Genomic DNA, 25,507 nt, shown 5'->3' with positions numbered 1-25,507 from the left:
GTTTCCGTCATTGCATCTAAATATATGATACAAGTTTCATGCTTTTGGTAAAATGTATTTCTTTTCCTTTACTGCGCGCAAACACGCAGACCACAGCCTCTCTCTCAGTCAGCTGCACGTTCATCTATTCCACCCCCCCTCCCTCTCATGCACTCTCTTCGCTCTCCAAACCCATTACTCAGCCCACAGACACCATTACTTGCGTGCTATTCTTTTAGCTGATACAAGATGCACGCTCTTCGCTCTCCAAACCCATTACTCAAGCCACAGACTCCATTACTTGCATGCTATTCTTTTAGGTGATACAAGTCGTCATTGCATCCAAATATGTGATACAAGTCACACAAGTACAAACTGTGGCGCCCGACTTGTATTTTGCTGATCCGTCATTACATCTAAATATATGATACAAGTTTCATGCTTTTGGTACATTTTTTCTTTTCCTTTACTGCGTGCAAACACCCAGACCACAGCCTCTCTCTCAGTCAGCTGCACGTTCGTCCATTCCACCCCCTCCCTCCGTCTCATGCACGCTCTTCGCTCTCCCATTTTTTTTATCGCAAACCCCATTAATCAGGCAACAGACTTGCTCCATAACTTGCGTGATAGTCATGATTTTTAAAAGTGACATAAGACCTACTCACTATGGCCTCTGCAGCACAGAACATTTGTAACAAAGACTAACACAAAGCTCTGCAATTGTGTGTACCATCATGTTCTTTTTTTCATGGGACAGGGGGGGGGCTTCTGGGGACGAAACCACACCAGGATACTGGAGTGCTTTAAGCTCAGCCATAAAGATTCTTATCTGTTGGCGGCCATCCGCTGTGAAATGCAAATCTGAGCTAAAGGAAACGAAAAACACAACGGCCCATCCACAGTCACATCATAAGTACAAAGTGTGGCGCCCGACTTGTATTTTGCTGTTTCCGTCATTGCATCTAAATATGGGATACAAGTTTCATGCTTTTGGTACATTTCATTTCTTTTCCTTTACTGCGCGTAAACACGCAGACCACAGCCTCTCTCTCAGTCAGCAGCACGTTCGTCTATTCCACCCCCTCTCACTCTCATAGACGCTCATCGCTCTACATTTTTTTTTTCTCAAACCCCATTACTCAGGACACAGACTTGATCCACAAATTGTACTTTGCTGTTTCCGTCTTTGATTTCAATTATGTGAGACACATCATAAATACTAAGTGTGGCGCACAACTTGTATTTTGCAGTTTACGTCATTACATCAAAATATGTAATACAAATCACATCTTAATTGCAAAGTGTGGCAAAAGAATTGCATTTTGCATGTTTACATCATTGCATCATAAAAATATACAAGTCACATCATAAATACAAAGTTTGTCGCAAGACTTGTATATTGCTCTTTACGTCATTCCATCCAAATATATTTGACAACTCACATCATAAATACAAACTGTGGCAACAACTTGTATTTTAATGCTTACGTCAAGACATCAAAATATGTGATACAAATCACATCATAAATACAAATTATGCGGCACAACTTTTAAACATTTACCAATGCTGTTCACTTTTTTAACGCAGGCCATTTAAGTATGCCTTTCAAGTATGAACAAGTTCTAATGTTTCTCAAAACCGCCCACTGCTTCACAATTTTAACGACTGCCAGGCCATGTCTCAGATTTCTGCTCCCCCCCTCCCCACAGCAATACCAAGAGCTTATTTTACTTCCAACCTCCCAGTCTTGTTTTCTTCACAAGGATTACGTTATTTTTCTTGTGGAAAAAAAATTGTAATTATCTAGTACAATAAAAGGTGGTGTTACTTTGACCACAATACCTACATTTACAACGCAAGCATTTTTTATCCCTTGTTTTTCTGACCTTCTGCCCTCTGTAACACTCTTTGTTTGTGCCTTTCTAGCCTCAGCATCACCACTTCATCACTCAGCGCTAACCCAGCATCACTCAGCACCACCACATTATCACTCAACACCACCACACAAACACTCATCAACACCACAGCACCACTCATCGCCACCACAGCACCGCTCATCACCAATACAGCAACACTCAGCACCACTCAGCACCACAACAGCATCACTCAGCACCACCACAGCATCACTCAGCACCATCCAGCAACACTCAGCACCACCACAGCATCACTCAGCGCTACCCAGGTTATAGGTGTCACACTTGCAAAAGTCATAACTATTAACATTGTAAATGACAAATATATTACTTTAACTAATTTCAAAACAAAAACATAACAAATTGTCATTTACAAAACCAATAGCTCAAACTTACCTATTGCGAGACCTATTGCATTGCAAATGCTTGTTTGGTTAAGGAAGAATCAGTCGCCTCAGCACCATTGATTTATACTCATGGATAATTTGGCTTCCATTTTCAAGTTTTGATTACCGTCGGTGTAGGTGAGATCTCTCGTTTATGCATCAAATGTATTCACTTCATTCTTCTATTTCACGTTACGCTGAGAAGTTGTTGTTTAAACGTCTTACCCACACTTTTTTAACAAAGCAGCGCCGAAGCTGTTACTGTCAGCTCGGTGAAAGGCTGTTGTGTACAGCTGCGAGGATGAGCCATAGTAGTTCCCTCTCTGCAGCACCTTCCGAGTCCTGTAAATCAAAACAGTTATAATATTGACACACCCCTGGATCGTGTGCTGACAAAAACAACATAGTAAACCTGACAAAATAGATTTTCAGACTCAAAGATATGAGCCTAATTTCGTGGACTGCGGAAGCGCAAACCCGTCGCCGAAGAGATTGACAGCGGTCAAAGAGAGCCAGTGAAAAAGCTGTTGAGTTTGGGTAGGCGGTGCCTGTAGCGGTTGGCAGTTCAGAGCGCGAGGTCAGAGGCGGTTACTCGAGAGTAACAACACAGGACATGGGCGGGATTGATGGAGACTGACTTCCAATTGGCTCTTAGGAGGCGGAGCCGTGGGCGTGGTTTTGGTCCGTGCGACGTTCGAGGTAGCAGATACTGGCAGTCGCAACGCTGTCGGGCTGAGGTACGGGTGGAACCGGTGGCAGGTACTGTGCCGCGAACCGTGGAGGGGCTAAGGAAGGGAGCAATAAGACGGGTTTGAAAGCGCCTCAAAGGGAGGAAGTGAAGAAATTATGGCACCGATAAAGCAATCTTTGTAAGAACTGAGGCGCACCAAGTAGAGTTTGGAGAGAGTGGAAAGATGCTGTATAAGAGAAATTAGGTTTGAGCAGTGGGCCAAAAGATGCATTTTATTTAATGCGATTTGGGGTATTGTTGGGTATATCCCCCCAAAAACGGCGAATAAAGGAATAGATGGGAGTCCTCCACAGCGGTAAAAGTTTGCGATTGTGAAATGCAGGGAAAGGCAGCTGAGCTGTGTATGGGCGCTGCAGTGTTGAATTAAAAAGGGGGGGGGGGGGGTTAGTAGGTGTTTGTAGTGGCAGATTTAGGGGACGGAGGACAGTGCCATTAGAGTAACCTAGAAGGCCTAGATGGGTTGAAATGGGGACCGTGTTGTACTGGTATAGGAAGTTGAAATCCACTAGAAGAGGGAAAAGTTGAAAGGATGAACTGGGATGGAAGAAGTACACAAGGGAATTTTGAATGAGGGTAGCCCATAAATGTGGGAGTAAAAGGGACAGGAGGGAAAACAAGTGTTACAAATGTTGTACAATGGAGAATAACAGCTATCAAGATGAGAACATTTGAGGATGAGATGTTTTTTAAATCAAGATAAAGAGGCGGAAGAAAACAGTGAGAGGATGGTAGAAAGGATAAAGGAATGAAAGAAAAGGCTGAAGGATCAGAGAAGTAAGAGGTGGTAAGAATGAATGACTGGACAAAAAGAGGTGCTGAAAGGTGGTTTTGAGTCTTGGCAAAAGGGGAAAAGAGGATACAAACTGGACCAAACGCAGTGCTTGAAATGGAAAAATAGAAGTGCAGGTACTCTGTACCGGAGTACCTGCTTGTTTCTGAGAAGTGCAGGTATTCTTCAATTAAAAGTATAGCATTTCTCTTGAAAAGTTCCAGCACTCTCCCTCCCAAAATAAAAAAGTGCTGGTACTCCATACCAGACAGTGCCGGCCCATGTAAAGTACTGACCAAACAGGAAGGAATACAATTAGAATTTTGAGCTGTTAGGCAAATTAAAATGTGGAGAAGTAGATAAGGACAGAAAAGGGGTATGAAAGGTTATTAAAAGGGTCAAAGGGGAAGGTGAACAGAAACACTAAATATAGGCATGTGAGAAGGGGAAAGAAGGGTATGTTATGGTCAAAATGGAACAGAGGTATAAAGGAGGAAGTGATAAATGGAGAGTAAATGTTTACTGTATGTTATCCATCACAAATTTCCAAGGAATGTCACTCTGGAAGTACGTTGGCGGGGCTCGCCAAATTAGACAGCAGGGATGACAACATTATGAAGCAAGAAAAGGCTAATTTTGTGACACATTTTGTGAGAGTATTACTTCATTGTTTTGTACTTTTTACACATGGTAATGCTGTCTGGGCAAACAGTTCTTATAATTAGTACCAGTTAACAACCAAATACAGAAATAAGCAACCGAAAAATGACCAGTTAACATTTACAAATGGCCTTCCACCACGTGCGAAAGCATCACCAAGTTTTTAGTAACTTTTGATCTGTTTGAGCTTAAAATAGTTTTTTCTTTTTGTTCAAATCTGCAGATTATGCAGCAGATGATGGATTATGTGGAAAATCCATAAATATGCCAAAAAAGCAGCTGCCTCAGAATTGCATAATTCCAGTGGTCTGGAGTATAGATTACATTATTGTAAATAACTCTGTGGTGAGCTCACCTCTTGCTTAGTTCCCAAACTGTCTCCAAAAGATTTTGCTATCAGAGGTGTCATTTGGTTTACGCCTTAAGGAAATAATGTTTGTGCCAGAGTTACCTCAAAAACTCCAGGACAAGAATAAAATATGTTGTGACTACATGCTATATTAATATCAGGCCTGCTGCGTCTAAAATATTTGTAAACTTTAACTTCTATACAAGTGTCTTAATAGATGCAACCTCTAGCAATTTCAAGAGTGTCTGTCCTGGGCAAGGCCTGTTTGGAATTCCTTAAACAACGAAGAGTCCAAATGTATATTGCTGCTTCAAATCAGCGTTCTCTCGTGAAACTAACATTTTTGGGAGTCATATGTATCTTGAAAAGTAAGTGGCTGTTGTACACCATGCAGTTGCACACTATTTGTTAAATATGACAGTCATTGTGGAGATGTAATCTAGTGGATAACTTCAGATTCTGCAGTATGGAGATCTGTTGTAATCCTTGGTCTGCCACTTGACTGAAAATCATATGATTTTGGGCAACTCACTGAACTTGCATGTCCCTAAAATTGTAAATGTTGGATACATGTAATACGCCTGTATGTATCTGAGGTAAATGTAAAATGTAAATGTAGGTGTACTTATATAGCGCAGCCTGTCACCCAAAGGGCATCCTGGCGCTTGCTTAGGGAACCTGTCCTGGTATTCCCCTGTGAGAGGCCCCGGCAGGGTGTCCACAGGGTGAAAGCCAGGCATCCCGCCGCGAGGGGCTGTAGTGGCGATTAAGCAAGCTATTGCCCAGAGTTGCAGAGTGAGACCCCGTGAGTCGAGTAGGCACCGGAGCGAGAATTGTCGAGGCCGTGGAATTTTGAGCCCGAGACCCGCAGAGGCGGGGAATCGAACCCTGGTCCACGGTCGATCCCAGCTCCGGGTCTGCCGCCTCTAACCACTGAGCCACACTTCTCTTATGTCATTGTGTCAAAACGGATGACTGGTGGAGAAGCACACAAGTAAGAGAGACCAACACTGAGCGCTGAGAGTGAGGAGCATATGGGCATAAGAAAGAAACATGGAATGCAAGGAAAACCATGGTTGCGAAAAAAACAGTAAGGAGTGTGGGGCGGGGGGTGGACGCACAGAAGGGAGATCTGGAATACATGCATTCTCATGTAGTGACAAGGCAAATAGAAGAAGTAGGTTCCTGAAAGTGATCAGTGGAGGACAGGATGCTATGCTCCGGGGTAGGGGACAAACCCATGCTGGCTGAAGCAAGCCATCAAATAAGAAGCTAGTATAGGAGAGTGACAATACAGCCAACAGATTGTAAGCAATAGGTGGGCTTTAAGTCCCCGTAAGTTCTTGGTACGTGGACAATAGGTCTTTTTCAACTTGACAGGTGCACTGTTTGGTAGGCTTGAAGTAAAAACAACATTCCTTTGTATGTTGTTGGAATATATGATAAAAAATAACATCCCCTACATCTGCTCTCAAATGCTCCACAGTCCAAGCACATGCCAGCACTTCATTTCGAGCATTGAATAATTATGTGGTGAAGGATTCGGTATACAACGGTTACCACACATTTTTTACAACGCGGTACCGTTACCACGCTACTTTTACCACGCAGGTCGTTACAACGAAATGCGCTGGGGGGCGCTCCAGGATAGTAAATACTTTAATTTACTATCCAAATCCTTTCCCTAGAGTCCATGGGGACTTGAGTTGGAATAGTAAATTAAATAATTTACTATCCAGCGCCCCTCCACGCAAGTCGTAACGACTTGCGTGGTAAAAGTAGCGTGGTAACGGTACGCGTTGTAAAAGTACGCGTGGTACCGTCATACATCCGAAGGATTCAGTGGTTGGGGTGGAAATACAATTGCACTTTCCATCTTTTGTTGCTCTGGTGTAAATACAGTGACTTTCAATGATCCCTTAATCTTCAGACAACGTTCCGCGTTCTTTGGATTCTCGAATTTACCTGTAAGTAGTGGTGGTTGAGCCAGGGAATTAAAAGGGAGGAATGAGCCAACGGTTTAACTTGGCTATAAGAGCCATAACACGGGCTGAGCCCTCAATATAATTTGACTTGTAAATTGTTATGTAAAACATGCATGAGAACCTTCAAAATTCTAAAAGAGAATTTCTTTACAGAAACGTTTCTCTTCTGTTCATTAGACTATATTACTGCATTGAGACATTTATCAGAAGTGATAGTTTCCAAACATAAACTTGGAAACATTAATGCCCCCCACCCTCACACCACCACCATGGCGGCCATGCCAAAAGTGAATTGTAAGGCAACTGAGTTGTCATATGCATCATACTTGTGGCTTAGGTTGTTATTGCAGAACATATGGAGCAATAATAAATGATCAACATTTATAAGAGTTTCGTACATTATTCTTCCTAAACTGGTGCACTTTAAGGCACTGGTGTATTTTAAGGCACCCTAAAATGTGATGGTAAAGAAAAAGGAGGCACAGTCAAATAAATACATTTGCCTAGGATCACACAGTTTGGTCAGACTGGAAGCCATGATTGATTCCAGGCTTCCTGGCTTCATGTTGTGCAATTTGTGAGGTTGATGGAGATGAAGCTTGGTGATTGAGATAAGAGAACGAACGGCTGAAACCATAAGCTACCTCTGGTCCTTTTTTGAGTCGAGATTCGAAGAGGACCTCGAGCTGATCCATGTATTTAATTTGGCACTTCCTTTGTCCTAGCAGTGGCTCGCCCAGCTTTACCCGTAAGCACGGGCTTGCAAGAGTACTTCTTGATAAAATACAAGGCCACTTTAAGCTGTGCGCACTGGCATCGCCTCGCTCTAGCCACGCTCTTGCGCTGCACGGAGGCTGAGCGCGTTACAAAGGCTCGAGTAAACGCACACTGTCAACGCTTGGACCGAGGGCACCACCGAAGCGCTGCTTTGACAGTCTCCCCGCTCTTCACCCCATTAAGAGGATCCTTTCTCCACCACTATTCGTAGACCCAGCACATGGTTGTATAAATGTCGCTACTCGCTAGTATCTCCGTTTACTCTTTGTGGCGCGTAGCTAACTGTCGTCACCCACCCTCATTCCTCTCCGTGCTAATCTCATTTCCGACCTTGGTGCACCCAGCTTCCCCCTGTTCTTTAAACCAGATGGGTACGGCAGGGCGAACTCGAACTTTGGCTTTAATAAATGCCAGGTGCTACTCATCTCTCGGGGTTCACAAACCACAGGCGCGTGGTAAGGGCGCCCCGAACTGGTGCACCGCTGTAGGGCGCAGAGTACGCCTGTCCTCCATCATGCTGCAGGTACACAGCTCACAACTTACTACATTCATACGACGGCAGCCAGGACTATGTGTGTGATGAGTTGCGTAAACCATACATCAACGATTAACTGAGTAGTCCACAACCGGTTGTTAATGCAGTTGCTAACACTTTCAAAATGTTATAAATGAGAGGAAGAAGCAGCGGAATCCGGTAAGTAAAGTTTATTCCATAATTAGTTGACTCCACCTGTCAAGGACGTCTGGTCTCCGTTCAGCCGGTGGTTACAATGGCGAACAGGGAGACACAGCCGACCGTGCGCGAGGACAGTATTTAAAACACAACATGTTAATACAGTAGGCACGGGCCGTGGCTCGTGAATGCAACTTTTAAAAGAAAACAATGTTAGCCTCGGGTTTTGGCTCGTGATATGGACGCGAGTCGAACTCACGAGCCAAACCCCACGAGCTAAACCCGCGTGAGATTCAACGCGAGCGAAGCCCGCTATTACACCACCTTCCCCCTTACAACAGTCAAAAAAAAAAAAAAATGGGAGAAAAAAAAAACACATTGTCGAATAGAAATGGGTCAAACCAGAAATAACACAATAGCCTAAAATTTAATGAACTCGTTATATCTCTCAGGAGCCCTGATGCGCCTGCCAAAAGAAGAAACTTTTGTGTGGGAGGGAACATCCTGGTCAACGACAACGTTTGGAGGATCCACAGAGGCCTCCCCTGATAGTTGTACCGAAGGCTGGGGAGCTTGTGAAAAGGAATGGATAGGGTCACTGGGAACAGAAGGAGTATCCATCCAAAAACTCCAATCCAAGTTACTGGAGTTCCCATTATGCTTCCTTCCTTTGATAATCTGTGCTTGGTGATCAGAGACTCTCACAAGTTGGCGTTTGTTCCACCAACCCTTTTTACCCAGAAAGGCTGCTCCCTTACTTACTCTAACTACCTGAATGGGTGCAAAAAATTTTGAGCGTCCTTTCACTACTCTACCTGGACTCTTGATTAAAACCCAGTCACCAACCTGCAGATCCACCAATTTACCATCTGAGGTACCATCAAAGTGTAACTTCATTTGGTTCTGTTTTTCTAGAACAGATTTCTTAACAGAATCCAAATCGATAATTTTATCAGCAGATCCCTGGTGTAACCATGAAGGAAATAGGACAGAGCGATTCTCTCTACCTCTCAGCAAGGAAAACGGGGAGACCCCAGTTACGCAGTGAGGGGAGGTATTGTAGTGCCACACTTTTTGCTTTACAAATTCAACCACATTGTAACCACAAGAAATCGCCGTCTGAACACCTTCTTTAACCACCTTATTCCCCCTCTCGACAAGACCATTCGAAGCTGGGGAATAAAGAGAGACTTTGAGTTGTTTGATGTCCAATTGTTTCAAAAACTTGGACATTTTATCCGAAACAAAATGAGTTCCGTTATCTGAGACGATAAACTTGGGAGATCCCTCTAGGTCAAACACCCTTTTGAGAAAGGTAATTGTGGAATCTGAATCGGGAGTCTTAACAAAATCGAAGTACATCCACTTTGAAAAATAGTCCACCAAAAGAATAATGTACTTATTTTCTTGTTGGAGAATGGAATATGGCCCCGAAAAGTCTACCCCAACTTTCTCCCAGGGAGAGCTGGGAAAATCCGTGGGATGTAGGGGAACTTTCAGTGTGCGCCAATGTTTATCGGATAATAAACACTCCGGGCACAAATCAATCAAATTTTTAACTTGGGCATCAATTGAGGGCCACCAATAGCGCTGCTTAATGCGCATAGAGGTTTTAGTTGTCCCCAGATGCCCTTGATGTGCCTTATTAATAATAGACTCCCTCAGTTTAAAGGGGGGAACAAATTTCTCACCTCTTCGTACAATGCCGTTCTCAACAGACAATTCCTCAGAAATTTGGGCAAAACTACGTAGATCGCCATTCAGACTTCTAGGTTCAGGCCAACACCGTGTGGTAAATTCTATCACTTTTAACAACACATTGTCTGAAGCAGTGGCATCCTTCCAATCGCCCTCAGAAATCACATCACTAACCACGTCCACTGCATCCACCAAGGTAACACATTCTACGTCCTCTACCAGAAAATCCTCCTCATCGTCCTTCTCCATAGCCATTCTAGATAGGCAATCAGCCCGAAAATTCTTGCCACCAACTATATGCTTGACAGAAAAATTGAACTCTTGTAATTTCGAGACTAACCTCATCAGTCTAGCTGACATGGACGTTGAACTGGATTTATCAAAGATGTAAATAAGTGGTTTGTGATCAGTGACCAACTCAAATCTTCTACCCCAAATGTACATTTTAAACTTGTGGACCGCCCAAGCACAAGCTAGGGCTTCCCTTTCGATAGTGCTGTATCTCTGTTCGAACTCTTTGAGTGCTCTAGACGCAAATGCTACAGTTTGTTCCTGACCATTCACCTTTTGTGTAAGAACTGCCCCTAGACCAGACATACTCGCATCTACAGTGATAACTGAGGTGGCATCTTCTCTGAAGGCGTGTATGGCTTTAGCAGAAACAATCATCTTCTTGATCTCACAAAAAACCTTGTCTAACTCTTGCGTCCAAACAAAACTAGACCCTTTCCTCAAAAGTTTTCGTAAAGGTTCCACTATTTGAGAATACGACTGGACAAACCTTGCATAATATTCTGCAAGTCCTAGGAAGGACCGTAAGGCATCCTTATCAGGAGGAGGTTTTGCGTCTTCAATGGCTCTAATGACTGAAAACTTGGGAGTGATACCTTGGTCCGATACTGTATGCCCTAGATAATCAATTTTGTTAACTGTAAACTTGCATTTGTCTGCACGAACAGTCATATTCCTAGACATTAAAATTGAAAGCACATTTCTAAGAATAACGTCGTGTTCATTTAGTGATTTGGCAAAAATCAGGATGTCATCAAGGTATGCCTGCACACCCGCTATGCCTTGAAACATCACATCCATCAGCTTCTGGAAAACGCTTCCAGCAGACGCTAACCCAAAAGGGAGGCGAAGGAATTTAAAAGCTCCAAAAGGAGTAATAAAAGAGGTAAGTTCTTGGGATTCCTTCGCTAAAGACACCTGATGGTACGCTGACCTCAGATCGATCAAAGAAAACCATTTAGCGTCGCCTATGTTAGCCAGAAGCTCGTGGATTCTCGGTAGCGGGTGACAGTCAACAATAATGTTCTTATTTAATGAGCGTAAGTCCGCACATAATCTAATTTCCCCAGTCTTTTTGCGTGCGACTACAATTGGTGCGACCCATTGTGAAGAATTGATGGGGGAAATGATACCTTGTTTACACAAATCATCCAACATCATTTTTAATTCAGATCTGACACTCAGTGGGACAGCTCTAACTTTATGACTAACTGGTTGTGCACCGGGTATCAGTCTAATCTTATGCTCAAATCCTTTGACACTACCTACTGTTTCCATGAATACAGGTTTAAATTCTGCCAAAATTTCTTGAACCTTTGCGTTATGATCATCAATTACAGCAATAGCTAAATCAGTTTTAAAGGTAGGTAACTTCCCAACCTTAATGGGGTTCTCATCACCTGGGACTAAATAAAGACCCATCAAGGCTAAGTCTTTCCAGCCCACGATGTCTTTGCCTTTTTCTGCTACATAGATTTTAGTGACAGTCTCCCTCCCCAAGCATTGGACTAATCCTACAAAATATCCCAGCATGTTAATATTCTTCTCCCCAAATGCTAGAGGATTAACATCAGATTCAATCAGTTCGACTCTTTTGTCCCATTTTTCGTAAAAGGTTGAGTCTCTAAGGATAGTGTATGGGGAGCCTGAATCTGCCATGACTTGAAGGTGTACGTTGTCAATAATAGCTGCACATAATGGACCCTTAATAGAATCAATGTCACCATTAGCATCAAGAGTTACAATAATGTTCTTAAAGGATTCAGTACATGCGTCAAAGTCTACCATATTAACATTCGGAGGTTTCTTTGCAAATCTGCAAACCCCCTGAAAATGTCCAATTTTTTTACAAATGGAACATCGCTTCTTGAGAGCAGGACAATTTGGGGCGTTCCCAATGTGATCCTTTGAACCGCACCTATAACAAAAGTAGGTTTTCTTTCTTTGGTTAAATTTATTTGGTTGAACTTTGCCTTTATTAGTAATGGCACAGAGAGTTTCTCCTTCATCAGAGTCGTAGCAGTCTATAGCATTAACACCCTGTTTAGGTTGATCCATAACAACTTTGCTGGTTAATGTAGAACGTTCAATGCTAAGAGCAAGGTCTATGACTTCACTTAAAGATGGGTTCTTGCACCCCAGAATTCTCTGTTTAATCTTCCTTGATGCGCAATTAAATACGAACTGGTCTCTTATAAATTTATCAGGAGAAGGTTCGAAATTGCAAGTGATTGCTAAAACTCTGAGTGCAGCGATGTACTCTTCCACCTTCTCGTCCTCATTTTGTTTCCTGGCGTAGAAATTGTGCCTTTCTAACATAATGTTAGGTTCATCACAAAATTGTTTTTTTAATCTTGCAATGGCTTCAATGTAAACGTTCCAAAGGTTGTCTCCACTTTCATCTAGTGAAATAGGTGGTGCTATGGGAACAATACTCTTAAAGATTCGTTGACCAGCTTGTCCTAAACAACCGAAAAGAATAGCGAACTTTCTTTTATCAGAATACTCACTGGCATCAATAGCAATTAAATGATTCTCGAACAACCCAAACCACTCAGACCAAATTATGTCCGGAGTGCCTGGTTTGCTCAAGAAAGGTGGAGGTTGAGTGATCTGATGCCACTGATTATTAGCCATGTTAAATATTAATGCAGAAATATGAGTGGGTTTATAAATCTAAAACCACAATAACCTTAGTAATAACAAGATGTCATTTTTTAAAATGAGTATTTATAATTTAAGATGTGGAACAGACGTTTAAACAATGAAGAGAATGTTTCCAATAACGTCTAAACATTGTAAATATGCAAATTCGACAAATGAAAAGCGTGCGTATCGCTGTAAAGATACGCTGTATACAACCTTGTAAATGCCAAGTAATTATCTGTTGAAAGCGTGCGTATCGCTGAAATGATACGCAATGTTTACTTGTTGATCCAATAATAACGTGCGTATCGTTGGAAATGACACGCAATGGTCGGATCTTTAAATAAATTATTTAAAAGATAAATGCGTTGTAAGTCGAAAGCGTGCGTGTCGCTGAAGTGACACGCAATGTTTTTAATTACAACGTGCGTATCGTTGAAGGTGCGCACAACAAATAAACACTTAAGATCAACACAGTACCTTGTGGTTGCGTCTTGAAAACGGTCTTCGTACGATACCTCAATAGAGTTGCATAACTGATATCCAATGAGGTTGATCGTTTGAAGAAGATTGCCACCGTCCAATGAGAGTTGCCGGTTGAAGAAACTTGTAGAGGCAGCTCTTGTTGATTGGAAAACCAAGAGACTCGACCGTCCAATGGAAAAGTTTGAGATTGACGAGGTGCTGAATCAGGAGAAAAATCAGCGTGGGTGAGGTGGAGTCTCCGTCTTGTCGCCAAAATATGTTATAAATGAGAGGAAGAAGCAGCGGAATCCGGTAAGTAAAGTTTATTCCATAATTAGTTGACTCCACCTGTCAAGGACGTCTGGTCTCCGTTCAGCCGGTGGTTACAATGGCGAACAGGGAGACACAGCCGACCGTGCGCGAGGACAGTATTTAAAACACAACATGTTAATACAGTAGGCACGGGCCGTGGCTCGTGAATGCAACTTTTAAAAGAAAACAATGTTAGCCTCGGGTTTTGGCTCGTGATATGGACGCGAGTCGAACTCACGAGCCAAACCCCACGAGCTAAACCCGCGTGAGATTCAACGCGAGCGAAGCCCGCTATTACACAAAACTAACCAATGCCGTCAGTTTCGAGCACCTTTGAATTCTGAGGGTACATGAAACAGTTGGCATGAGATAATTCAATGTTGATCTGCTTATGCACTGAGCAGTACAGTAAACGACAATTACTCTGATTTTGTGTTGTATGCAGATTTCGAGAGCCCCCCCACTCCGCTGCCATATCAGCCCTTCATCCTTCTGAGGTAGATACATAAAGTACTGTTACAGTGAGAAAAATTACTGCCTGTTGCTGGCAATGTTTTGAAATGGTAAAAATGCAGTGTTGAGCACTTCATAAAAGCAAGTTGTTATACTGCTGTAATGCACATGAAACAGACCATGTTGTGAAAATATACTTTTTCTCTTCATCACCGTCACAGAAACACCTTTACATCCCATAAGTGGTGTATTCCTATTTACCAGCTACCCCTTCACCACTTTCTACATTCATTGTCAGGGCACTGGATTCATTCGATTCCGTGGCAGCGCCATTTCCTGCATAATGGATTTACTACATAATTCATCATCTGATGCATAATTTGCCGATTTAAACAAAAACAATTTAATTCTATCTCAAATAGATTAAACGTTACTAAAAATGCTGTGATGTATTGTGTAGTGGCAGGTCCTCTGCAAAGAATGACTGGCCATTTTTCAGTTGCTGTATTTGGGTATTTAACTGATAGTAATGCAGTAAAATATTTGCCCAGGCTGGGTTAACGTGTAATGTAAAAACTTGCAATAACCTAGTAATACTATTACAAACATTTGCTGTATTATACTGTATAATTACCAGGGCAATGGAATTATAAGATTCTGCAGCAGCGCCATTTTCTTCATAATGGATTATGGATTTGCTACATAATTCAAAATCTGATACATAATTTGCCGATTTAAACGAAAACAATTTAATTCTAGCTCAAATGGATCAAAAGTTACTAAAAATGTGGTGATGTATTATGTAGTGGAAGGCCCTTTGCAAAGATTGACTGGCCATTTTTCAATTGCTGTATTTGGGTATTTATCTATTACTAATAGTAAAGTATTTGCTCAGACTCTTTTAACATGTGTAAAATAAAAATCACAATAATTAAGTAAAACTATTATAAAAAAGGAAGAACCATCACAACATATGAGAGATGTGGTAGCTGGTTTGTGGAGTATTGACATAAAAGTGTGACTCAGTGTCTGTAAATCAATCACTTCTTGCAGCATTGTCTCTGCGCGCGAAAGCAAACTTGAGCCATGTGATGATGAAGTAGACTGCTCACACAACTAACTGCTTTCCTTGCTCTTGAACGTTAACTTTCGGAACACGTGGGGTATCTGCAAAGCTGTGCAGTAGCAATTCCTTTTATAAAATACATAGTTGTAAAGTTTTAGGTCTGCATATATGGTTGCAATAATTAATGTTAATGCATTGTGCCTCTGGGGGATGGTTGGTGGGCTCATGTGTGAATGCAGCTGTCCATTGGAAGTAGGTGTAACGAGGGACTGCAAAGCTAAATCGTGACTCAGAGGGGATGAGAGCGAAAGAGCGGTCAATGACGTAGGGGGCACGCAGCGATGATGAAGGTGGTGGGTGGACGAAACAGGCCCCCTCGGAAACCAGCAAATGTGATGATATAAGGACAAGATTTTCAGGGCTGTTTACTAAGACGGCACTAGGAGCATAACCCTACAAAGAAACAAACAGGAACCTTCCCAAAATGCAGGTTGAAGGAACGAAAAAAATAGTGCGCATGCACAAACTGAAATAGACAAAAGTGAACGGTTTGTTTTCTAAAATAAGTAGCTGTAACATTTTGGGTCTGCATATATGGTTGTGATAATTATTGTTAATGCATTGTGCCTCTGGGTGATGGTCTCACTCGTGCATGTATCTCTCCATTGGAAGCAGTTGAAACGGAGGCTGGAAAGTTAAATCAGGGATCAGGGGAGGTGGTGCATAGGGCAGTCGACGACAGAGGGGGCCAGCAGCGATGAGGGAGGGTGTGGGCGGATAGAACCGGCCCCCGCAGAATTCAGCAAATGTGACAAGAAAAGGACAAGATTTAGAGGATGATTAGAGAAGCGGCTTCATGAGCATCAACACTACAAAAAAACAAAAGGGAACCATCCCAAAACACGAACTGAAAGAAACAAAAAAATAGTGTGCATTCACAAACTGAAATAGACAAGAAAAAGTGAAAGTATACAAGTTATAGGCCAGTGCTCCATGACAGGGAGCAAAACACAAGAGGGACAAAAACACAGATTACCCATGTAGAAGCAAGCTTTTGGGAAGGACTAATGAAGAAACAAATACACAGCAATTGTAGAAGTGACATTCCTACCAGTCTCACTGGTGTAGGGACACCCTTTGTCTATCGGTTCAGTAACTGAGGATCGACACTGGAGTGGAACAAAACACAGGTTTATTATATCTCATGAGATGGCTCAGTCATACAGACACTACAAGTACCTGAGAGGGAACAAACTAGAACAGTTTCAAACCTGCCTTTTGTACATTTTGGGTACCATAGGAATTCACCATAAACTCCTTTGTCATGGTTGCATCACACTTTACATAACCCTCTTAAGGCATTTTTACATAATGCTTTCACAACCCCTTACACAACACCTACATGCTATACTGTGGAATCCTGATAAACCCCTACCCACGTCATCTTTGTAGATAGGCAAGGGAGGTTACAGGCGTTGGCGGGCAAACAGATTAGACATCTGTGCATGTAGGCCCTTCGGCAAGGGAGGGCTGCTTACTCTGACAAGCGAGCCTTATCAATACAACTAGCTTTCAGTGAACACGCAACTTCTGACTTAACCAGAGTCCCTGCAGAAACACAAAATGGGGCTGGTAGACAAAAGGGCTGAGAGCAGAGGCTAATTTAACAAAATTAAATTTTTTACCGTTTAACGGTCCCCCCTTTTAGCCTCTGCTAAATACCTTTTTTCCAATCAAGAGTATATTTTAAACACATTTAAATATATAAAAACCTTTGCGAATACAGAATACGTGAAAAATAAAAAAACAAATCAATGTTATACTGCAACAGTCGAAGGTGCTCTATCTGCATCCTTCAATGTTCCTACTGTTAAGAGATGGACCAACGAAGAAAAACATACCCAAGTTCACGTCAACATATTCTTACACTGAGGTGTCAGTCTGATCCATTGCCTTAATATCTATCATTCTCTTGGTCCGAGCTAATAAAGGATTGAGAGGCGATAGTCCAGTCTTATGATAAGAAGCTGGAGCTAAATAAACGGAGGGGAGGAGGAAAGATACGTAACATATCCCTAACCATCCTGGAGGTAGACAGAAATAACTCTTATTCCCACAAATAAAATATGTATTATGGGATGCTAGAAAACTACTAAGAGTCAGACCAGTTATAGTCAATACAGTATTACAATCGCTATTACCTACCAAAATCTTTGGCGCGGTAGGGGATGTCCACGTACTTTCAGCTACTCGTAATTTTTGTGAAATCTCAGGTAACAAGTTAGTTACGAATTTGTCTACAAATAAATGTTGACCTGTATCAGAAGTTGTGTCTTGACCACTTTAATCATGAAATGCCGTTTCAAAATTTGTGAAAAAATCAGGGACCGACTCATCTTTCCTTTGTTTGCAAGCTACCAATTTCGCCTATGATATTTTCTTTGGTGGCACTATCTCTTTCAAATAAGTAATGATGTGACCCGGTAAATCTAATATAAGCTGTGGTGGTTTCTCCCCCGCTTTCCTATCAATATCTGCCACTTGTAATTGTGCCTAAGTACCACCAAAGGCCTCATGGTCCTGTTTGTGAACCATACGCCAAAGGTTATGGGGCAATATCAATCCGAAAAAGATATCAATATAAACTAAAGTCATAACACAAGAAGTTACAGCAGCATTCAGTTCATCATAAAATGCACTCTGTTTTTTTCTAGGGTTAGGCAAATCATTTTTAAGGTCCAATACGTCCGATCGTTTCCAAGTGGAATAAATCCATTGGAACCGGAACCCAGCAGTGTTAACACCTTGAACGTCGCCTACGGCTGCTTGAAACACAGGGGTCGCTTCTCGCATAGGGAAAGCTTTAGTCGAGGCCCACATGAGCCTCTTAAGTTTTCTTTTCTGAGTAAATATATCTTCTACCGCTAGTTTTAAGGGAGCAGCGGTCAGCGCTCTTTCATTTTTCCTTTTACATATCCTAATTAATTCACGAGGACCTTCCTCATTCATATTAGTTCTCCAGTCCTTTATTAGTGCATTAGCCATTTCCCCTACAACATCCTGCTGAGTCATTTATGGGTATTGTGTTAAAGTTGTGAAAACCTCGTCCAATCGTATATCGGCATCCAGATCCCATTCACAGGTCCTAACAAATAAAACCACTTTGTCACCTTCCGTTAGGGTAGATCTATGATGACCTCTAGGAGTTGCAGGTTTATGAACTACAGTCTTTCTATGAAGGAGTTGCAGCAGAGGCAGCTGGCAATGTAGGACACATTTGAACTACTGGAGATAATTGGGAAGTCCCTGTTGGGACTGCATTATTCCTGACAGGATTCGGCGAATAAGGAGGCAGGACTGGTCTGCAAAACATTTCTTCTAGTTTTGAATCCTCCTCCTCTAAACCCTTAAATACTGTTTCTCCCTTAGTCACATATACTTCCTGCAATTGAAGTTTAAATCGTCTCTCATCACTTCCTACACTTTCTTCTTGAATATTTAATTGTAGCTTTTTAATCTTCTTCACAATAGTCTGCTCTTCAGCTTTCTTCCTACCCTTTTCTTCTTAAATCCGTTTCTGTTTAATATATTTTTTCCATAATCCTAAAGCATCAAACATACTCTGCCTACTTTTCTTTTTAAAAAGTTGTTGTTCTATGTATTCCAATTTATTTAAATCAAAGGTACCATGAAGTGGCCACTGTAAACTAGCATCTGCCTTTGTGTATTTATTCCATAATGCACTAAACAGTATGGAAGAAATACCATATTTAATGTACATGTCATAATTCGGAGTGCCTTCTAAAGGCACTGGCTGTCTTTCTTCCAGGATATTATTTTTGTTGCAACAGAAACACAGTGCATGAAGAGTGCTCATAACAAGCATGTTTACCAAATACTTCTTAACAAAAGCATTAAGAGACTCTTATACCAAACCCAAAAGATGAGAAAAAAGTCTCACATTACCTGTCAAGACATTTGCAAATTACTGTTACCAACAAAACCCAAAAAGAACAACCAATTTGATCCTACCTGATCGCAGTACTCCAACTCCCACCTGTCGATCCTCGAATCAATAGATCACCTCAAAAATGCCAACCGAAGAGCCCCAGTTGAGACACACAGCCACCAGAAAGGTCAGGTCGATAAGCTGAAAACCACCTTGCCGCGAGATCAGTCCTTAGTGTTTCTGTCTCGTCGAAATGATCTCCTTCTGGTCCAGCTGTGTCCTTCAGTTGGGCCCCACATTAGGCGCCAATTGTAGTGGTGAGATTCCTACCAATCTTACTGGTGCAGGAACCCCTTTTGTCTACAGGTTCAATAAATGAGGATCGACACTGGAGTGGACCAAAACACAGGTTTATTATATCTCACAAGATGGCTCCGCCATACAGACACTACAAGTGCATGAGAGGGAACAAACTAGAACAGTTTCAAACCTTCCTTTTATACATTTTGGGTACCATAGGAATTCACCTGAAACACGTTTGTCACAGTTATATCATACTTTATATAACCCTATTAAGGCATTTTTACATAATGCTTACACAAGTCCTTACACAACACCTACATGCTGTACTGTGGAATCCTGATAAACCCCTACCCACGTCATCTTTGTAGATAGGCAAGGGAGGTTACAGATGTTGGCAGGCAAACAGATTAGACATCCGTGCACGTAGGCCCTTTGACAGGGCAGGGCTGCTTACTCTTACACGCAAGCCTTATCAATACAACCAGCTTTCAGTGAACACGTAACGTCTGACTTCACCAGAGTCCCCACAGAAACACAAAATGGGGCTGGTAGACAAAATGGCTGAGAGCAGAGGCTAATTTAACAAAATTAAATTTTTTACTGTTTAACACAATGGGCAAACTGAAAACCCATAGAGTGGATACAGCATGTCTCAAAGAGACAGGGCATGTGCTGCATAGGCAAGACCTAAAAAAAAGGGATAACAAAGAGTGAAGTTGAGGTACATTATAAGACAAATAAGCGATGGATTGAGGAAGAAAAAGAAAGAAGGTTAAAGGGATCAATGGTAAATATAGTGAAAGCATAAGTAAAAGAAGAAATGGATTACTAAGATGAGACCAAATAAGGGGCCTGATCAGTGCTTAATTTGAGCCAGTGGTTTCTGTTGCTAGGCACCGGTACTTAATCGTCAACACCGGAGCTTGAAACAGTCTGCCACAAGGTGGCGCTGTCTGTCTAATTTCAAAATGATCACAACAGGTCATTTTTATTCAATACACATTAAAAACGACAATTTCCTGCCATACAAGACATTCTTATAGCTTTGGAGGCTTGAAATACTCTGAATTGCCACACTTGTAGGAGTGTGATGGTTCGTTGCTGTGTTGTTACTATCATTGGTAGCATGGCAAGGGCAATGTGTGGTGCAGGTTGCTATGGCCTCCTTGTGAGAGTCCTAGCACTTATTTGTTTTACAAACTAAGCACTGGGCCTGATGTATCAGAGGCTTTTACACATTCTGTGTCTGTGGTAAAATGTATTGATAGATAAGGGCCAAGAATAATTACATGGAATTAGGGTGTGAAAGTGGAATGAAAACATGAAGGTAATGGAACAAAGTGTAACGAGAGGGTCAAACAACAATTGGCACAAAGGGTGGGGAAAGAGGGATGAGGGGCAAAGAAAGAAGACGTGAACTATGGGCGTAACAAGGATAACATGCCTAACTAACATCCTTCAGTTGATCTGCTGATGGGCCTGATGTACCCCTCCTGTGGCTGAATAGACCCCCACAATTCCCACTGAGAGGCTGAACTGACAACTGAGTGGCCCTAGCAAGGTGTGGGGCAGCCCAACAGATGGCTACCCAGACCGTAACCCTGGAGCACCACTGACCTCCTTTGACAGAGAACAAGACTGTGTGTGTGCTGTTTGGCCTCCATATTGCTAAGTGACTTTCCCTACTATCATTTGTATGTTGTCTGAGTGAGAGAGCTGGGATGTGGATTGGCTGCCCTGTGGGTGGTGGCCTGCGTACTTCCTGACCCTTGCTGGCTGCCCGGCAGTTGGCACACACACCATTCCTGACCTGGCCTGCCCTCTGCTATCCTCTGCAGCTTAAAGTGAGTGACATCCCTGGTGCTCCCACCCCCAGAATTTAATTGGGAGCAGCATATATACTTGTAAAAAACCCAACCGCATTAATCATATCATAAACTGTCTCCCTGTTCACTTTCCAGTTTGCCAGTCCTCACAACCTTGCTCTTCAACCATCTCAAGTCCTTCTTCACGATAACATTGACTCAATTAGGACCTGTATTACCAAGAACAATCCTCATGTCTTTGGCACATTGATCAGCTCTGCCATTTTTGCAACTGTAACTCCCCTTCTGCAATTTAAAGCCTATCTCAAAAGCTGACACTATCATTGTCCTCAAGACATCTACACTTCTTGGGGCACTTGTTATGCCAAAACCATCAACTTGAGCCTTGCTGTCCTCACAAATATCATAGCTAGACTAATCAACTCCTGCAGAACTGAAGTCCTCATGCAGTCTGTCTTGCATGCCATCATTATCCTAATAGTGAAAAAAAAGACACAGCTGACCCAGAAATTCCCTCTTATTTATTGATGCATCGTGCCCTACCTGCTTTGCTAAGGCACCTAAAACAGTTGTTACTCGCCAGTTGTCATCACACATGAAGGCAAACAACCTCATAAGTGATTATCAGTCAGGTTTCAGACCCCACCAGGACACTGAAACTACCCTTCTTAACATTATGAAAGAACTTCTTGATGCATGTCTCCCTTGCATGCAACTCTTCATGGGTCTCTTGGCTCCCCTCTAAAGTTTGTCCCTGTCAGCCCATGTAACTGAAACTACAGTGTCTTAGTTTGAAGCCTTCATGCTAAGCTGTTTTAACCATGTCAAATTGAGACGATTCCTCTCCAAGACCCTATGGCTCATCCCTGTTACCATCACTCTTCAAATTTTCATGGCACCTCTTGCCATCATATTTAACTCTTCTAAGATCAACATTCACATGTATGCAGATGATACACAGCTCTTCCTCAGAATAATCAATGAACTGGGCAAGCTCCTTAATTTGACTCAGTGCCTTGCCCTTGATCACCGCTAGTTGGAGCACCACTGGTTATGCCTCTGGCCTGCTGAGCTGGTCCCCCCACCAAAGTCATTGAATAAAGCTTGTAACTTAGGAGTGCTCTTTGACCATGATCCCTCTTTCATCCCCACAAAAAATGATGATGTCTTCAGAACCACTTTCCAACATCTCCAAATACTAAATAGGGTTTTGGTTTTAATGTATTGCTTCCAGAAAATCTCTCTGATCATCTCCGTGGTACTTTCCCTTTTGGAGAACTGTAGTTACCTATACACTGGACTTTCTGTAATGACCATTTAAAAGTTTGAAAGAGTTCGAAAGTACTCTGTTTGCCTTTTAATTGGCCTGAATAATCAAGACCACATCTCCCCTTCCCTAAAATCCCTCCATTGGCTCCCAGTAAAAAGATAGTTCAACTTTGAAGACCCTTTGCACAACACATAGTGCACTCCATGACTGTGCACCTAACTACATCAGAAACCCTTTCACTTTGTAACTTCTGTCCAGGAACCTACCTCAGCCCCTCTGACTAAGAACAAAGGACTCCAGTCGATAAGCAGGGCTAGATACAAAAGAGTTATTGAATGCCTCCTGCCAGTGCAGTGATCCTCCCTGTGAGAAGGCCAAACAGAGTTACATGAATATGAATCAAGAGTCATTATTTAGGACAAAGAAAAACTGAAAAACACCAGAATGGTGGTTGTCTCAAAGTTTTCAACATCGAGTAACACCTTCAAAAAAATCATTCATAAACATTGGCCAATGCTTGTTATGGAACCAGATTTCAGGAACATATTTTCTCAAACACCGATATTTGCTTACACCAGAAATAAAAATATTGGAGAAATACTGAAACAGGAACGTAGAAAAGTACAGAATTTCAAGGGATATTGCCATGCATGAACTGCAAAAATTGTAATGGTATAATTAGAGGAACCAAAATCAATCACCCTATGAAAGGAAACGTCATCAAGCTACAAACGACAGCCACTTGCGAAACTGAAAATGTAATTTACCTATTGAAATGCCCTTGCGGGAAAATATATATAGGTAAAACTGAGAGAAAATTTAAAACAAGAATTAATGAACATAAATCAAACATTAGAACCATGAACACCAAGTCCACAGTTGCAACTCACTTCATGGAGGCCAAACACCACATATCCCAGTTAAGATATCTTGTCTTGGAAGTAGTTGAAAAATTAGAAGGGAGAGATAATAACAAACATTTGCTTAGAAGAGAAAACTATTGGATGGTGAGACTACAATCACGTAAACCTTATGGTCTCAATGAAAGACTAGAATACTCATGTTATCTATAATACACTAATGTTACTCGCATTGGTTCTGTTCCCAGGAATTGCATAGTGGTCCAGGAATAGCATTAAGCATACGTAAAGATATCCAGGAATTGTTACATGTAATGGTAAAGATGTACTAACTGATACACATAGCATTCCTGAAATCTGAAACACGTGACACACACGTTAGAGGAACAAGTCACCCCGTCACTGGTATTTTCTCATCGTTAGTTAAAAAAATCTTTTTATTATTTTTTATTTTTAATATTTATTTTTCAGCGTTATTCTTCTGCTCATTTTATGTTGTGTTTTAGACTTCATATGTGAAGGTCATATCTTTTGCCGTGTTAACTCCGTTATACTACTGTGTTAAAACACATCGCGTTATTTACTACTAGCATATACATGTCCCCCGTACTTGGGGACGTTCGAATAGACCGTTTTTTATCTTGGTGTCATTACGCGCGTCATGACCGTTCGGGTAAAACCTTCTATAACATGGCGGCCATACTCATTGGCTCAGCTAAGTCCGTTGTTGATATTTATACAGGAAATGCATGAAAGTTTCTCATTACGAGAATCGCATTGAAGAGGGGAGAACGTCCGCAGCATTGGCATCATTTATATAAGTAAGTAATATGATAGCGAGTAATTGACTCGAGGCATCTAAAAGGAAGATAGATCGATAGTGCTTATTCACTTCCATTTAGATCCGCTTTACTCTACAGTTTAGTCGACGTGATACCGAAAGACGAGTTTAGGAAGACTCGTAAGTAGACATACCTCAGAATGTGGCACTTTCGTTTTTTCGTTTGCACAGTAGTCGTTGCTGTTTCCGTGTTGCACAAATCGCAGTGCACAAACTTCATTTTACCAAATCAAAAGTTTTAATCACCCTATGACACTTATCCAAAAGCCGTTTCTTACAGTCACTTTACAATTTCTGTGGGCAATACTGGGCAGTATTGTGTCACCTACACAAGTGTTTAACACATAAGTAACTTTGATGTGCATATTTTCTATGCAAATATATTATTAATAATAGTGTATAAATAACTTTGTTCATAAAACAGCTCCCTGATGAAGAGCTTTTGCTGCTCGAAATGCATTGGAGCATGGGACACCATGGATATTGAATAATGTTTTGAAATGAAAGATGATCTAGCCATCTATCTATCTCTGCATTTCTAAAGCACCCTACATACCCGTGAGGGTCTCCAGGCGCTGATGGGGGAGGGGCGGGGGGGGGGGAAGGGCTGCTACTGATTGAAGAGCCAGGTCTTGAGAAGTCTTCTGAAGGCCAGCATGTCCTGGGTCTGTCGTAGGCTGGTGGGCAGAGTGTTCCAGGTCTTGACGGCGAGGTAGGAGAAGGATCTGCCGCTGGCGGTGGCTTTCCAGATGCGAGGAACTGTGGCGATGGCGTGGTTGGCTGAGCGGAGGCTTCGGGTGGAGGTGTGGAAGCTGAGTCGGTTGTTGAGGTTCGTAGGTCCGGTGTTCTGTAGTGCCTTGTGTGCGTGGATGAGGAGCTTGAAGGTGATCCTCTTTTTAACGGGGAGCCAGTGCAGGCCTCTCAGGTGGGGTGTGATGTGGCTGCGTCGGGGTACGTCGAGGATCAGTCGTGCCGAGGCGTTCTGGATTCGTTGTAGTCGTCTCAGGAGCTTGGTTGTTGTTCCTGAGTAGAGGGCGTTCCCATAGTCGAGTCTGCTGGTGACGAGGGCGTGGGTGACGGTTTTTCTCGTGTCGGGGGGGAGGGGGGGGTCCATTTGAAGATCCTGCGGAGCATTCGGAGGGTGTTGAAGCAGGACGTGGAGACGGCATTGACTTGCCTGGTCATGGAGAGGGTGGAGTCGAGGATGACCCACAGGTTGCGTGCCTGGTTCGTGGGTTCCGGGGCTGCGCCAAGCGATGTGGGCTACTAAGAGTCTTCCCAGGCT

The 25,507-nt window shown here is 42.3% G+C and overlaps 1 protein-coding gene across 4 annotated transcripts in view; it reads left to right on the top strand.

Moving 5' to 3' along the window:
- Positions 1-2,918: 2,918 nt before the first annotated feature.
- Positions 2,919-25,507, top strand: part of FKBP5 (FKBP prolyl isomerase 5) — a 940,582-nt gene continuing 917,993 nt past the window's right edge. The window contains exon 1 of one of the 4 annotated variants that reach the window (XM_086923252.1): positions 2,919-3,037. The gene's annotated coding sequence lies outside the window, so the exon portion shown is untranslated. Of the gene's footprint in view, positions 3,148-25,507 lie in introns of all 4 variants that reach the window. The other 3 variants (XM_086923254.1, XM_086923255.1, XM_086923253.1) reach the window with 3 other exon arrangements.

Source organism: Lissotriton vulgaris, chromosome 5, assembly GCF_964263255.1.
Source record: "Lissotriton vulgaris chromosome 5, aLisVul1.2, whole genome shotgun sequence".
NCBI classification, from domain to species: domain Eukaryota; kingdom Metazoa; phylum Chordata; class Amphibia; order Caudata; family Salamandridae; genus Lissotriton; species Lissotriton vulgaris.
Note: the sequence above shows the minus strand (reverse complement) of the source record. Positions and strands in the feature narration are given on the sequence as shown.